The following is a 15,648-nucleotide window of genomic DNA, read 5'->3' as shown; positions in this document are numbered from 1 at the left end:
AAGCCTTGTCAAAAACAACTGACCACAGTAGTACTTAAAGCAGCAGGTGCCAGTTAGGGAGTGGGTTGGACCCTGGGCTTAGGCAGGTCCCCTCCCTCCTCCTCAGTGGATTATGCCCAGGGTGTCAGCAGTGATAGTTGCAGGGGGTGGAGGTTGGGGGAAGTGACATTGTGGTGCTGACACAGGAGATGTTGACTTTTCCAGTTACAACTCAGGGATCACAGCCAACACAGCTGCCACAGATGCATTGGGGCATTACCTCTCCTATCAGTTTAGCAGCCCCCTAGAAGACTGACTGCATACTTACACAGAAACTAATTGTGATGATGAAGACTTTTTTGGGTTTTTGAAGAGGAAGAGGAGATGCATCCCAGGATTTCAATTTTGGGAAAATTAAATAACCTGTTAAAAACTATATACTAGAAATCAGTAAATGATAAACTCTCCCACAATCTGTAAATGAAATTGTTGGAGGAATAATATTCACCTTTGTATCTTATAGATTAGCAATATACACAAAAGTTGCTGATATTCATGCCTTGTGCATTTCGCCAAGAAGTTGATCAAAGTGCCTTTCTACTGATTCTATGATAAATTGAATTTACAAGAATACAAGATTTATGAGCAAATGAAGAGGCATTTTTACCAGTTATCAAACTGTTTTGATGAGATAAAGATTGATATTTTGTTTGTGAGATTATCACTGCAGACTATTCCAGAAGGTTTGGTTCTATGAGATGACTAGTCTGAATAAAAATGTAGATATAAGATGCATAAGAAGTCTTAATGGTTACAGAGTATCCAATGAAATTTTACATCTAGTACCAAACATTTGCAACTTCAGGTTAACTCTGAAAATAAGACTGTGGGTCAAATGCCACAATAACTATTCCAATATATTAGGTTTCCTCAGTGGAATTTTCTGGACTATGCAAGTAGCAAGAACTTGCCACATTTATCCAAATACAATAGCATCTATGCTTGTATATAATTTTTTTAGGTATTTTCTAAATGTGAATGGCTAAATTGAGTCTTCTGAAACAGCTGAAGAATGCAATCATAATTTGTCTGTAGGGGGTGAAAAGGTAAACCCCAGTGACAGGTACCATCTTGTGCCTATAATCACGCCAGCATAGCCACAGCAGCAGAACTCCATATACAATGTATCCACTTCAACACGGATGGTCATGGGTGAGGTGTTTAAACAAGATTTTGCTGTCACAGATGAAATTTTGCTGTGTAAGGCAGAGTGTTCCGAACATTTTGAAGCTCCAAACTTCTTTAAAAATACAAGTATTATTTGTACTTCTAGCAAGTTCACTAACAGGAAAGCAATGGCTGGAATGAGTGAGCTAGGTGGAATAAAAACTCCAAATCCTGTTTGGAATCTTGGAGAAACATGATTTTATTACACTGGCTCATTGAATCCTCAGTCATTTCCAGCTCCCAAAGAGGATGATGACAAGGAAGAATTTCATACAATGTGGGTAATTGGGTTTGGTTTGTGTTCAAAGAGAACAACAGAAAACTCTGAAAACCTCAGTGTTGTTCTTACTTATGATATCTAGACTGAAAGATACAGTTTATAGGCAAGCAATAAACTGCAAGATATTTGAGGTGAATATGAAAATTTATGCAATGCATGTAAGAAAAAAACAACTCCATCAAACTTCCTAATCATATGCCTCAAAAAAAAAAAAAAAAAAAAAAAAAAAGCAAGTGTCAGATTGACAGTCCTGAATGACAGCAGCCTTTTCTTGTCTTTGGACTGTGATGACTGCATGTCTGTCCCTTCACCATCTAGTGCTATGAAGACAAACGCATTGAACAGTTGTAGCAGCTCTCATGGCAGATTCAGTCCTGCTCCAGCTGTAACAACATCATCTGTGAACAACATACAAGCTACTTGTGTTTCTGTGCCACAAGTGAATTCCAGTGAAAACTCAGGGGGTACCTCAGTGAATGCATTCTTCAAACTGCCATGCAATCAGCCACTTCTCCCACCAACAAAGCCTATAAACCTGATAAACCAACCACCTAGGCCTCCAGGTAATGCAGCAACAAAAATACCTAATCCTATAGTAGGAGCCAAGAGGAAATCCTCACCTCATAAAGAGAGTCCCTAGAAAACCAAAACAGAAGAGGATGAAACAAGGAAGATGCTAACAGTCTTGCTTTGATTGGACATGATAAAACAGAAATGAAGGAATAACTTGAAACAGAGACAAGTACAACTCAATCAGAATCTATTAATCAGCAGCTTCTCTGTTCCCTCTCAGAAAATATCCAGTACCTACCTTTCTGATATCCCTGCTGTCCCTGAAAATCCTATTCCTGTTATCAAGAATTTAAGAAAGCCAAGACTGCATCAGTAAAACCAAGTTTAGGGAGCCCATAAACAATATCTGCCAACTCAATCTGTTGGCATCAAATGCTACTTACAATATTGTGCTACCATCACCCAGTATTATGCTATCTATTTCTGGATCTATAAAATCAATCCTGTTAAACATTCTGTAGTCTTTCAACATCAAATGCATGACCTGTGCCCTCTTTCTATCTCCTGATAGCCTGTGTTATCAGCTTATAACTCTCAAAGTTTGCACATTAATGTTAGTTCATATTAGTGAGACCATATACTGTTTGTCCTTTTGTATCAGGCTAACTTCACTCCACAAAATATCCTAAAGTTTCATCCATGTTATTATATGTTACATGACTTTGTTTTGTCCTTTACAGCTGTGTAATATTCCATCATGTATATGTATCACAGTCATCCCCACCAACAGTGAATAAGTGTGCCTCTTTCTCCATATCCTCTCCAGCACTTGTAATTTTCTGGATAATGGCCATTCTGGTAGTTGTGAGATGATATCTCATAGTTTTGATTTGTGTTTCATTAATGGCCAGTGAATTTGAGCATTTTTTTCATGTTTTTGAGCTGTTTGTATTTCCTCTTCAGAAAAGTGTCTGTCCATGTCTTTTGCCTAGTTTTTAATTGGGTTGTTTGTCTTTCTGTTGTTGAGTTGAAGGATCCCTTTATATATTTGTGGTATTAAACCCTTATCTGCTATGCAGTTTCCAAATATTTTCTCCCATTTTGTAGCCTGCCTTTTTACTTTTCTGACCAAGTCCTTTGATGTACAAAAGTATTTAATTTTGAGGAAATCCCATTTATATATTTCTCATTTGGTTGCTTGTACTTTGCTTTTAACCATCTTCTATCACAGTATATTTAAGATACTGCCATATATTTTCTTCTAAGTGTCTTATGGTCTTAGCACTAATGTTTAGGTCTTTGATCCATTTTGAGATAATTTTTGTATAATGTGTGAGATAGGATTCCTCTTTCATTCTTTTGGAAATGGATATCCAGTTCTCCAAACACCATTTATTGAAGAGGCTGTTCTGTCCCAGCTGCTTTGGCTTGACTGCCTTATCAAAGATCAATTGTCTGTGGATGAGAAGGTGCATTTCCAAAGACTCAATTTGATTCCATTGGTCAATATATTTCCTTATGCCAGTATTATGCTGTTTTGACCACTGTAGCATTGTAATATGTTTCAAAGTCAGGTACTGTGAGACCTTTTACCTTGTTCCTCTTTCTGAAGATATTTTTGAGTATTTGGGGCACTTGGCCCTTCCAAATAAATTTGGTTATTGGTTTTTCTATTTCTGCAATGTAAGTTGTTGGTATTTTAGTTGATATTACATTTAATCTATAGATCAGTTTAGGTAGCATTGACATCTTAACTATATTTACTATTACAATCCAGGAACATGGTATGTCCTTCCATTTTTTTAGTTCCTGTTTGATTTCTTTTAGCAGTTTCTTGTAGTTTTCTCTGTATAATTACTTAATTCTCTTGGTTGCTGTTGTAAATGGAAATTTTTCTGGATTTCCACCTCTTGTACATTAGCTGTGTATAGTTACATCACAGATGTTTGCATGTTGATTTTTAGCCTGCCACTTTACTCTATTCATTGATTAGTTCTAATAGTTTTGCTGTAGATATTTCCAGATTTTGTACATATAGAATCATGTCATCTGCAAATAGAGAAAGTTTTACTTCTACCTTTACAATTTGGATGCATTTTATTTCTTTCTCTTGCCTAATTGCTCTAGCTAGAACTTCCAGTACAATGTTCAATAACAATGGTAGCAGTGGGCATTCCTGACTTGTTCCTGATCTTAGAGGGAAAGTTTTCCATCTTTCCCCACTGACAATGAATTTATCTGTGGGTTTTTCTTACATTGCCTTTATCATATTGAGAAAGTTCCCTTCTATTTCTATCCTTTGAATGGTTTTCATCAAGAAAGGATGTTGAATTTTGTCAAATGCCTTTTCTGCATTGATTGAGATGATTATTGGTTCTGCTTTCATTTGTTGATGTATATTACATTGATTTTCTAGTTTTGAACTGGCCTTACATATCTGGAATAAATCCCACCTGGTCATGGTGTATGATTATTTAAATGTGCTGCTGGATTCAATTTGTGAGTGTTTTGTGGAGGACTTTTTCTTCTATATTTATTAAAGAGATTGCTCTATAATTTTCTTTTCTTTTCTTTCTTTTTTTTTTTTTTTTTTTTTTTTTTTTTGTATGTAGTACCTCTCTCAGACTTTGGTATTAAAGTGATTTTGAGCAGGATTGGAACAAATTCCTTCTTGTACCATTTGGTCCAGAGCTTTTTTTTTTTTTTTTTTTTTTTTTTGGATATTTCTGATGACTGACTTAATCTCAGTACAATCTCAGTAATTTGTTTGCTGAGGTTGACTATTTCTTCTCAAGTCAATATTGGTTGATAGTTATTTTCTTAAAAGTCATCCATTTCATCTAACTTCTCTTGTTTATTAACATGTAGTTACACATAGTAGCCTCTCATTATCTCCTTTATTTCTGTGAGGTCAGTAGTTATGTACCCTTTGTCATTTCTGATTGTATTTGGATTCTCTCTCTCTCACTTTCTCTCTCTCTATCTCCCTCCCTCTCTTTGTTAACCCAGCTAAGGATCCATCTTTTTTATTGATTTTCTCAAAGAACCAGCTTCTGGTTTTGCTCATTCTCTCTATTTTTTCCCTGTTCTCAATTTCTTTACTTTCTGCTCTAACCTTTCTTTCCTTCTGTTTTCTTTGGGGTTAGTTTGCTGTTTTACTCTAGTTCATCCAGGTGAGCAGTTAGTTTCTCAATTTTTTCTCTTCTCTTAAAACAGACATTTAGGGTGATAAATTTCCCTCTCAGCATTGCTTTGCTTCATCCCATAAGTTTTGATATGTTGTGTTTCATTATCATTTGCCTTGAGGTAGTAACTAATTTCTCTTATAATTTCTTCCTTCACCCAGTGTTTTTCCAAGAGTTGTTGTTTAGCTTCAATACATTGGTAAATTTTTTGACCTTCTGCATCTTATTTCCAACTTCATTCCATTATGACCTGAGAAAGTGTTTTGTATAATATCAATATTTTTAAATTTGTTGACACTTGCTTTGTGACCCAACATGTGATCTATCCTAGAAAATGTTCCATGAGAACTTGAGAAAAATATTTATCCTGCTGTTTTGGGGTGTAATGTTCTATAAATGTCTGCCAAGTATATTTCATTTATCATACAATTCTACATCTCTTTTTCCTTATTTGTCCTTTTTCTAGATGTTCTGCTTATGAGAAGTCTCCAACTATTGTTGCAAAAATATCTACTTCATTCAGTGTTCTCAGTTTTTGCCTCATATATTTTGGGGCACTGTGGCTTGGTGCATAAATAAGTATGATTATGTTGTCTTCATGAATTGACTCTTTTATTAATATATAGTGTCCTTCTTTGTCCCTTTTAATTGTTTTACTTTTGAAGTCTAATTTGTCTGATATTAATATAGCTACTCCCACTTTTTTCTCATTGTTTATGTGAAATAAGTTTTTCCTATCTTTCACTTTCAGCCTATTTTTGTCCTTGTCTCTAAAGTGAGTTTCTTGTAGACAACATATATATAGGTCCTATTTTTTATTCCATTCTTCAAGTGTTCATCTTTTTATTGGGGATTTTACCCCATTAACATTTAGTGTTATTACTGTAAGTGCAGCACTTTCTTCTATATTTTGTCTTTTGGATTTTATGTGTCATATCTTATTTTTTCTCTCTCTCCTTTTACCCATCCTGATAGTCTTCATTTCTACACTCTTCTCCAAAGCTCTCTCTCCTGTCTTTTCCTGCCAGCCTGTAGCACTCCCTTCAGTATTTCTTGTAGTGCCAGTCTGTTATTCACAAACGCTCTCAGTGTCTGTCTGAAAACATTTTCATGTCTCCCTCAATTTTGAAAGACAGTTTTGCCAGATATAGAATTATTGGTTGGCAGTTTTTCTCTTTCAGTATCTTGAATATATCATACCACTGCCTTTTTGCCTCCACGGTTTCTGTGGAGAAATCTGTACATAGTCTTATTTAGCTTCCCTCATATGTGATGGATCACTTTTCTCTTGCTGCTTTCAGAATCGTCTCTTTGTCTTTGACATTGGACAATCTGATCAGTAAGTGTTTTGGAGTAGGTGTATTGTAGTCTATTCTGCTTTTTTGTATGCTGTACTTCTTGAATCTGTAATTTTATGTCTTTCAAAAGAGTTGGAAATTTCTAAGTTATTATTCCTTCTATTTTTATTTCTGCCTCTTTTCCCTTCTCTTCTTCTGGGACACCCATAACATGTATATTCATGCATTTCATGTTGTCATTCAGCTCCCTAAGTCCCTGCTCATACTTAACATTCTCTTCCTGATCTGTTCTTTTTTGTGTATGAATCCAAATACTTTGTCTTCCAGCTCATTGATCCTTTATTCTGCCTGTTAAAATCTAGTTTTATCCATCCATTGTGTTTTTCATCTCTTCTATTGTGCCTTTCATTCCCATAAGTTCTGTCATTTGTTTTTTCAAGCTTATGAATTCTTCTTTATGTTCACTCAGTCTCTTCTTTATATCTTTCATCTCTTTTGCCATATTTTCCATCAGTCCATTGAAATGATTTTTGAATTGTTTCAAGAGATTTGTTTGAACAGCATTTATTTGTGGTTTCAAATCCTGTATCTCAGTTGAGCTATTAGCTTTGTTCCATTGGCTTGTCCATATTTTCATGTTTCCTAGTGTGATTTGTTTTCTTAAGCTGGCATTTGTGTTCACTCTTTTACCTGAGGTTTTCTTGTTGGTTTTCTTTGTTCACTATTCTTTGGTGTGGTGTTCATTTCAACTTATTCTAGACCTTGAACTCTTGCTCTGCCTCTATGTAACCATTTTGTGAGAGGGTCTCCTCAGATATGGTTGACTTCAATCAGGTTTTCCCACTCCAGAGAGGCCCAGGTCTCAGGAGGATGATATGGAGTTTCCCCAAGAATGAGACACTCCTGTGAGACATCTAGATTGCATGCTTTTCTTATCCTATCCATCACATGGTGCTTGTCAGTCCACAGACCCCACCTGTGTAAAGATATGCAGTGCCTTTAGTTCTCCACAGACTCTGTCCCTGTTAGGGGCATAGCTGACTGAAGCTGGTTTCTGTTTTCTAGCCCCTGGGGTCTGAGTTCTTTGAAGAAGGGCTGCCATTTGAGTTGGACCATGTGCCCCCTTTTCTTGGGGAAGTTATGCTTTTTAGGGAGTTGTCTCCTGCACTGGGTTCATTGCTCTTTCTGTCAGACCTATCTCAGCTCTGCTCTTGCCTGGGTCCAGAGGCCAGTTGCAAATTTCCAAGGCTTTCTGTAAAGAGCTACTTAGAATAGTTACTTTAAATAGAATAGAAAAAAAGAAAAGAAATCCCCTTTTAAGGCCTTTCCCCAGTTCAAAGTTTTATCAGTCTCAATATAGAGTATTTAAAGATATGCACTTTTGGCTAGTATCTCTTTCACCAGGATAAATACTCTGCAACTGCTTTTAATTCTGCCCTTGTTAGGGGGCTACTGAAGTGTAAAAAGGTAAGGAGTTAGAGAGCAAGAAAAGAAAAGGGGAAAAAGTTTAAAAAGTCTTTTTGGAGCCACAGAATGAGAGCCCAGATTGGTGCTTGCTTCTCTGTGCCACACTTCCCAGAGCCCAGCCCTTCTCCAGCACCCAGAATACCCCACTCCAGAAGTTAATTAATTAATTTTTAAAATTAATTTTGCAGTTGAGGCTGGGTTGAATCCCCATTCTTGTTCCTAGCACATATTGTTTATTTTTCCCTCAAGAAGCCAGTTCCAAGGCAGTCTGCTGTGTCTGGTGGGGAGGAGTGCCAACCCCCTGTTCAAGGGACTTAGAAGTTTTGCTTGGATCTCAGCCAATCCACCCATTCCAGACTAGTGTATGATACATGACTGGTCACTGAAGAATCACAAAATGCTGTTTCATATAATTCCTGGCTATTTACCAGCTACCTTAGAGGAGTAACTCTATTCCACACCCCATCACTCTGCATATTGCCCCACCCCATCTTTTCCAAGATCTTATAGGGAATGCTTTCAGTCTTTAACAATTTATAATGATGTGGGTTTTTTGTTTGTTTTTCATAAATACCCTTTATCATGTAGAGGAAGTTTCCTTCTTTTCCTATTTTTCTAAGTGTTTTCATAAAGAACGCTGGATTTTGTGTAATGCTTTTTCTGCATAAACTGTGATGACCATGTTTTCTCTACTTTTGTCTGTTGATGTGGTGTCCTACATTAATTGATTTTCTCATGTTGGAACACCCTTGCATAACATGGTGTATAATTCTTTTGATTCACTGTTGTGGTAATTTGAAATATTTTGTTGATGATTTTTCCCCTATATTAATGATGTATTTTGTCCATAATTTTCCTTTCTTGTAGTAAGTTTTCTGGCTTTGGTATTTTGTTGATGGCCTCATAGAATGAGTGAGTTAATGTTCCCTCCTCTTCACCTTTACTTCCAACCTTGCTGTATGTATTAGATGAGTTCTAAAATAAAGCATATATAGTTTTTAAATTCCACTAAGCCATTTTGATTCAGTAGACTATTCATAATTCATATAATTATTGTTAAACTTTCATTTTAATCTGTCTTGTTCCATGTTCTTTTTATTTGGCTCCAGGTACAATGCTATGTTTTTCCACCAGAATGCCTTTGGTAGGAACACTATTTTTTTGTATGAGAATGTTCATACTGGCTTTATTATTTTCATAACAGTTTCATTGAGATATATTCAAATACCATAAATTTATACAAAGTGTACAATGAGGTTTCCTATATTCACAGAGTTCTGCATTTTCACCATAAGCAATTTTTGAACTTTTTCATTACTCCAGAAAGAAAAGCTGCATACCCCTTACAGTCACCTCTCAATCACTCTAAACTTCCCCATCCTTCATAAGCTCTGAACTTTCTCTAGAGATTTAATATATATTTCCATTTTACATAAGTGGAATCATAAAATATTTAGTGCTTTCATTTCTTTCACTTAGCATGTTTTCTAATTATTATTTAATTAGAGAAGTTGTAGTTTTACAGGAAAGTTGTAAAATATACTGTGTTCTTACCTAACCGCTTATTGTTGACACATGTTAGTGTTGAATCTTTCTTACAATTTATGAAAGAATATTAAAACAGTACTATCATATACAGTCCATAATTTACATTAGGTGTATTTTTCTCATTTACCACCCTGTTTTTGACACCTTGTATTAGTGTCATACATTTGTTATAATTCAGGAAAGAACATTTTTATACTTGTACTATTAACCTCAGTCCATTTTCCACAATAGGATTCAGTTTGTAATACAGTTCCATGATTTATCTTCTTACTTTCATTCTAATAACATATACAATCCAAAATATCCCCATTCACCCACATTCCCATACATAGACCAGCACTGTTAATTACACTCACAGTAATGTTCAACCATAACCACTATCCATATCCAAACCTTAACAATCAACTGAATAGAAACTCTGTACTTTAAAAATAAGCATTGGATCCCCATTCTTTACAGCAAACTACCTCTGGTAAACTATATGCTAGAATCTAACTCTATGAATTTGCTTGTTATAATTTGTTCATAGAAGTGAGATCATACAGTATTTGTGTTTGCGCCTAGCTTATTTCACTCAGCATATCATTCTGTTTCATCCATATTATCACATGCATCTGGGCAGCATTATTAATTTTTACAGAATAATATTCTATCCTATGCATATACAATGTCCTTTTTATCCATTCATCAGTTGATGGAAACTTGGGTTGCTTCCATCTGTTGTGAATTGTGAATCATGCCACTATGAACATCAGTGTGCAAATATCTGCTTGTAAATGCTTTCAATTTCTCTGAGTATATACCTAGTAGCTGGATTGCTGGGTCATATGGTACTTCTATAATTAACATCCTGAGGAACTTTGAAGGTGTTTTCCACTGTGGCTGCAACAGTTTATATTGCCACCAGCAAATGATGAGTGTTCCTATTTCTCCAAATCCCTTCCAACACTTGTAATATACTGTTTTTTTAAAATATTTGCTGAGTGTGAAATGATAAATCATTTTGATTTTGATTTACATTTACCTAATTGCTAGTGATGTTGAGCATCTTTTCATGTGCTTTTTTAGTCATTTGTATATCCTGTTTGGAAAAATGTCTATTCAAGCCTTCAGTCCACTTTAAAATGGGTTGTTTTTATTGTTATTTTTCATCTTTATATTTATCTTATATTTTCTGGATAATAAAAGCATGTCAGTTTGTGGTTTGCAAATACTTTCTCCCATGGGATAGATTGTGTTTTCACCTTTGTAACAAAGTCCTTTGATGCACAAAAGTGTTTAATTTTGAGGAGATCTTATTTATAAATTTTTCTTTCATTGTCTGTGCTTTAAGTGTAAGGTAGAAGAAAGCATTGTCAAATATAAGATACTTGAGATGATTCCCAGCATTTTCTTCTGGGTTTTTTCCTGGCTCTTAAATACATGCATTTGATCCAATTTGTGATGATTTTTGTGTGTGGTGTGATATAAGGGTCCTCTTTCATTCTTTGGAAATGTATACCAAGTTTCTAGAATCATTTTTGAAGAATATATTCTTTCCCAGAGGCATGTAGTTCACAATCTTGTCAAAAATCTATTCTTCCTAAGTGTGATGGTTATTTCCAAAAACTCCATTCAATTCTGTTGCTTGGTATTTCTATTGTTCTGTAAGTACCATGCTGTTTTTAACCAGCTTTGTAATATGCTTAAAAGTAAGGAAGTATGGGCCATCATTCATCTTTTTATTACTCAAGATATTTTTGTGTTTTCTGGGCCTCTTACCCTTCCAAATTAATTTGATAATTGGATTTTACATTTCTCCAACATAGGCTGTTGGAATTCTGCTTGGGATTCCATAAAATCTGTAATTATTTTTGGTGGATTTGATATCTTAATAATATTTAGTCTTTGAACTCATGAAAACAGAATGTCCTTACATTTATTTAAGGTCTTTGTTTCCTTATAGCAATGTTTCATAAATTTCTGAGTACAAGTCCTTTACATCCTTTATCATATTTCTTCCTAGAAATTTGATTCTTTTACTTGTCATTGCAAATGGTTTTTCTCTTGATAGCCTCATTAATGTGGTTAGAACTACAGTTTATAAACACTACAGATTTATTGAATGTTTTACTTGTACCACACCAGTTGGCTGAATTTGTCCATTATTTCAAGAAACTTTCTTATAGTTATTCCAGGACTTTCTATATATTTGATCATGTCATCTACCAATAGTGAAATATTACATAGTCATTTCCAATTTGGATGCCAAGTTTTTCTTTTCCTTACCTATTTGCTTTGGCTAGAACTTCTAGAACAATATTGAATGACAATGGAGACAGTGGCTATCATTGTGCTGCTCCAGATCATAGAGGGGAAATGTTCAGTATTTAACCACAAGTATACTATCTGTGAGTTATTTCTTAGATGCCCATTATCATGCTGAGGAAGTTTCCTTCTAATCCTATTTTTGAAGTGTTTTCTTCCAGGAAAGGATCTGTATTTTGTCTAATGTCTTTCCTGCATCAATTGTAATGCTCTTATAATTTAAACATTGTTTGGTTTTTGGTGTGATGTAAAACATTAATGGATATTTTTATGTTAAACCTGTCTTGCATACCAGAGATAAAACCTACTTGATCATGGTGTATAATTCATTTGGTGAGCAGTTTGGTTCAAATTGGTAGTATATTTTTTGATGATTTTGACACCTGTATTCACAAGAGAAAATGATCTGCAATTTTCTTTTCATTTAGTATATTTACCAGGCTTTGATATTAGGGTGATGGCCTCATAGAATGAGTAAGGTAATAGTCCTTCATCCTCAACTTTCTAGAAGAGTTTGAGCAGGACTGGCATTGATCCTTCATGGAATGATTGGTAGAATTCACCTGGGTGAGCATCTATTCCTGGGCTTTATTTTGTTTGAATATTTTTGGTGACTGATTCCATCTCTTTACTTGTAAATGGTCTGTTGAGGGCTTCTGTTTTCTTCTGTAGTCAATGTAGTTTGCCATTTGTTTCTAGAAATTTTTCCTTTTCATGTTACTTTTCTAGATTGTTGCAATAATCATTTTCCTAGTACCTTATTATATACTTTTTCATTTCTGTGAAATCATGATAAAGTCCCCTTATCCTTCCTGATTTTATTTGTTTGTATCTTTTCTGTTTTTTCTTTGTCAAAATAGCTTAGGGCTCATCAATTCTGCTGATCTTCTCAAAGAACTATCTTTTGGTTTTTCTCCTTATTCTCTCTATTTTTTTCTTTAGTCTCAATTTCCTTTATTTCTGTTCTAATCTTTCTTATTCTGCTTGCATGTTTGAAATTAATTTATTGCTGTTTTTCTGGTTCCTCTGTATGTGCAGTTAGATCCTTGATGTGAGTTCTTTCTTCTTTTTTAATGTAGGTGTTTAGGGCTACAAGTTTCCAACTCAGCACTGTCTTCACTGCACCCCATAAGTTTTGATGTGTCCTTTTTTCATTCTTATTCAGATATTTAGAGATTTCTATTTCAATTTCTTGTTTAATCTACTGACTATTTGAGTGTGTTGTTTAACCTCCATATATTTGTGTACTTTCTCATTCAGTGCCTGTTATTAATTTCCAGAAACATTGCATTGTGGTCAAATGAAGTGATTTTATTTTCATTTTTATTAAGATTGTTCAGATACCATACAATTATCCAAAGATCCAAAGTGTACAATCACCTGCCCCTGGGTACCCTCATACAGTTGTGCATCCATCACCACACTTAATTTTTGTTCAATTTTTAGAAACTTTTCATTACTCCAGACAAGAGATAAAGTGAAAGATGAAAAAAGAAAAAAAGAAAAGGAAACTCTAATCCTCCCTTATCCCTAACCAACCCTCCTCAATTGTTGACTCATAGTATTGGTATAGTACATTTGTTACTGTTTATGAAAAAATGTTGAAATACTGCTAACTGTAGTATATAGTTTGCAATAGGTATATATTTCTTCCCTATATGCCCTTCTATTATTAACTTCTAATTGTATTGTCATACATTTGGTCTGGTTCATGGAAGTGATTTCTAGTATTTGTACAGTTGATCATGGACATTGCCTACCATAGGATTCAGTTTTATACATTCCCATCTTTTGACCTCCAACTTCCCATCTGGTGACATATATGACTCTGAGCTTCCCCTTTCCACCTCATTCACACACCAGTTGGCACTGTTAGTTATTCTCACATCTTGCTACGAACACCCCTGTTCATTTCCAAACATTTAAGTTCATCCTAATTGAACATTCTGCTCATACTAAGCAACCACTCCCCATTCTTAAGCCTCTCCTATATCTTGGTACCTTATATTTCATGTATATGAGTTTACATATTATAATTAGTTCCTATCAGTGAGACCCTGCAATAATTGTCCTTATGTGTCTGGCTTATTTCACGCAGTATATTGCCCTCGAGGTTTTGTCGTCAACCCATTTTTTTTTAATATGGTTTCATTCACTCACCATACATTCCATCCCAAGTAAATAATCAATGGTTCTCTGCATGGTCATACATTTATGTGTTCACCACCTTCATCACTATCTATATAAGGGCATCTACATTTCTTCCACAAGGCAGGAGGGAGAATCAAAGAAAGTAGAGAGGCAAAAGAAAGAGGGAAAAAAATGACAGCTAGGAAGCAGCAAAAGGAAAAATAACCTTAAATCAAAATAAAATAAAGAATCAGACAATACCACCAATGTCAACTGTCTAACATGCCTCCCCTATTCCCCCCTCTTATCTGCATTTACCTTGGTATATCACCTTTGTTACATTAAAGGAAGCATAATACAATGATTCTATTAGTTACAGTCTCTAGTTTATGCTGATTACATCCCTCCCCCAATGCCTCCCCATTTTTAACACCTTGTAAGGTTGACATTTGCTCACTCTCCCTCGTAAAAGAACATATTTGTACATTTTGTCACAATTGTTGAAAACTCTAGATTTCACCAAGTTACACAGTCCCAGTCTTTATCTTTCCTCCTTTCTTGTGGTGTCTCATGCTCCCCACCCTTCCTCTCTCAACCATATTCATAGATATCTTTGTTCAGTGTACTTACATTCTTGTGCTACCATCTCCCAAAATTGTGTTCCAAACCATGTGCTCCTGACTTCTATCACCCTGTAGTGCTCCCTTTAGTATTTCCTGTAGGGCAGGTGTCTTGTTCACAAAGTCTCTCATTGTCTATTTGTCAGAAAATATTTTGAGCTCTCCCTCATATTTGAAGGACATCTTTGCTGGATATAGGATTCTTGGTTGGTGGTTTTTCTCCTTCAGTATCTTAAATATATCACACCACTTCCTTCTTGCCTCCATGGTTTCTGCTGAGAGATCCGCACATAGTCTTATGAAGCTTCCTTTGTATGTAGTGGATCACTTTTCTCTTGCTGCATTCAGGATTCTCTCTTTGTCTTTGACATTTGATAATCTGATTATTAAGTGTCTTGACGTAGGCCTATTCAGATCTCTTTGGTTTGGAGAATGCTGCGCTTCTTGGATCTGTAATTTTATGTCTTTCATAAGATATGGGAAATTTTCATGAATTATTTTCTCTATTAATGCTTCTGCCCCTTTTCCCTTCTCTTCTCCTTCTGGGACACCAATGATATGTACATTATTGTACTTTGTTTCATCCTTAATTTCCTGGAGATGTTGCTCATATTTTTTCATTCTTTTCTCCATCTGCTCCTTTGCATGTAGGCTTTCAGGTGCCTTATTCTCCAGTTCCTGAGTATTTTCTTCTGTCTCTTGAGATCTGTTGTTGTATGTTTCCATTGTGTCTTTCATCTCTTGTGTTGTGCCTTTCATTTCCATAGATTCTACTAGTTGTTTTTTTGAACTTTTGATTTCTGCTGTATATATGCCCAGTAATTCCTTTACAGCCTCTATCTCTTTTGCAATATCTTCTCTAAACTTTTTGAATTGATTTAGCATTAGTTGTTTAAATTCCTGTATCTCAGTTGAAGTGTACATTTGTTCCTTTGTCTGGGCCATAACATTGTTTTTCTTAGTGTAGGTTGTAATTTTCTGTTGTCTAGGCATGGTTTCTTGGTTATCCAAACCAGGTTTTCCCAGACCAGAACAGGCTCAGGTCCCAGAGGGAAGAAATATTCAGTATCTGTTTTCCCTGTGGGTGTGTCTTA

General features: G+C 35.2%; 1 pseudogene; it reads left to right on the top strand.

The window, feature by feature from the left end:
• Positions 1–642: 642 nt before the first annotated feature.
• Positions 643–2,375, top strand: LOC119505243 (annotated as a pseudogene).
• Positions 2,376–15,648: the final 13,273 nt, after the last annotated feature.

The sequence above is a fragment of the Choloepus didactylus genome, chromosome 10 (assembly GCF_015220235.1).
Source record: "Choloepus didactylus isolate mChoDid1 chromosome 10, mChoDid1.pri, whole genome shotgun sequence".
NCBI classification, from domain to species: domain Eukaryota; kingdom Metazoa; phylum Chordata; class Mammalia; order Pilosa; family Megalonychidae; genus Choloepus; species Choloepus didactylus.
This window is presented reverse-complemented; position numbering and strand designations above follow the sequence as displayed.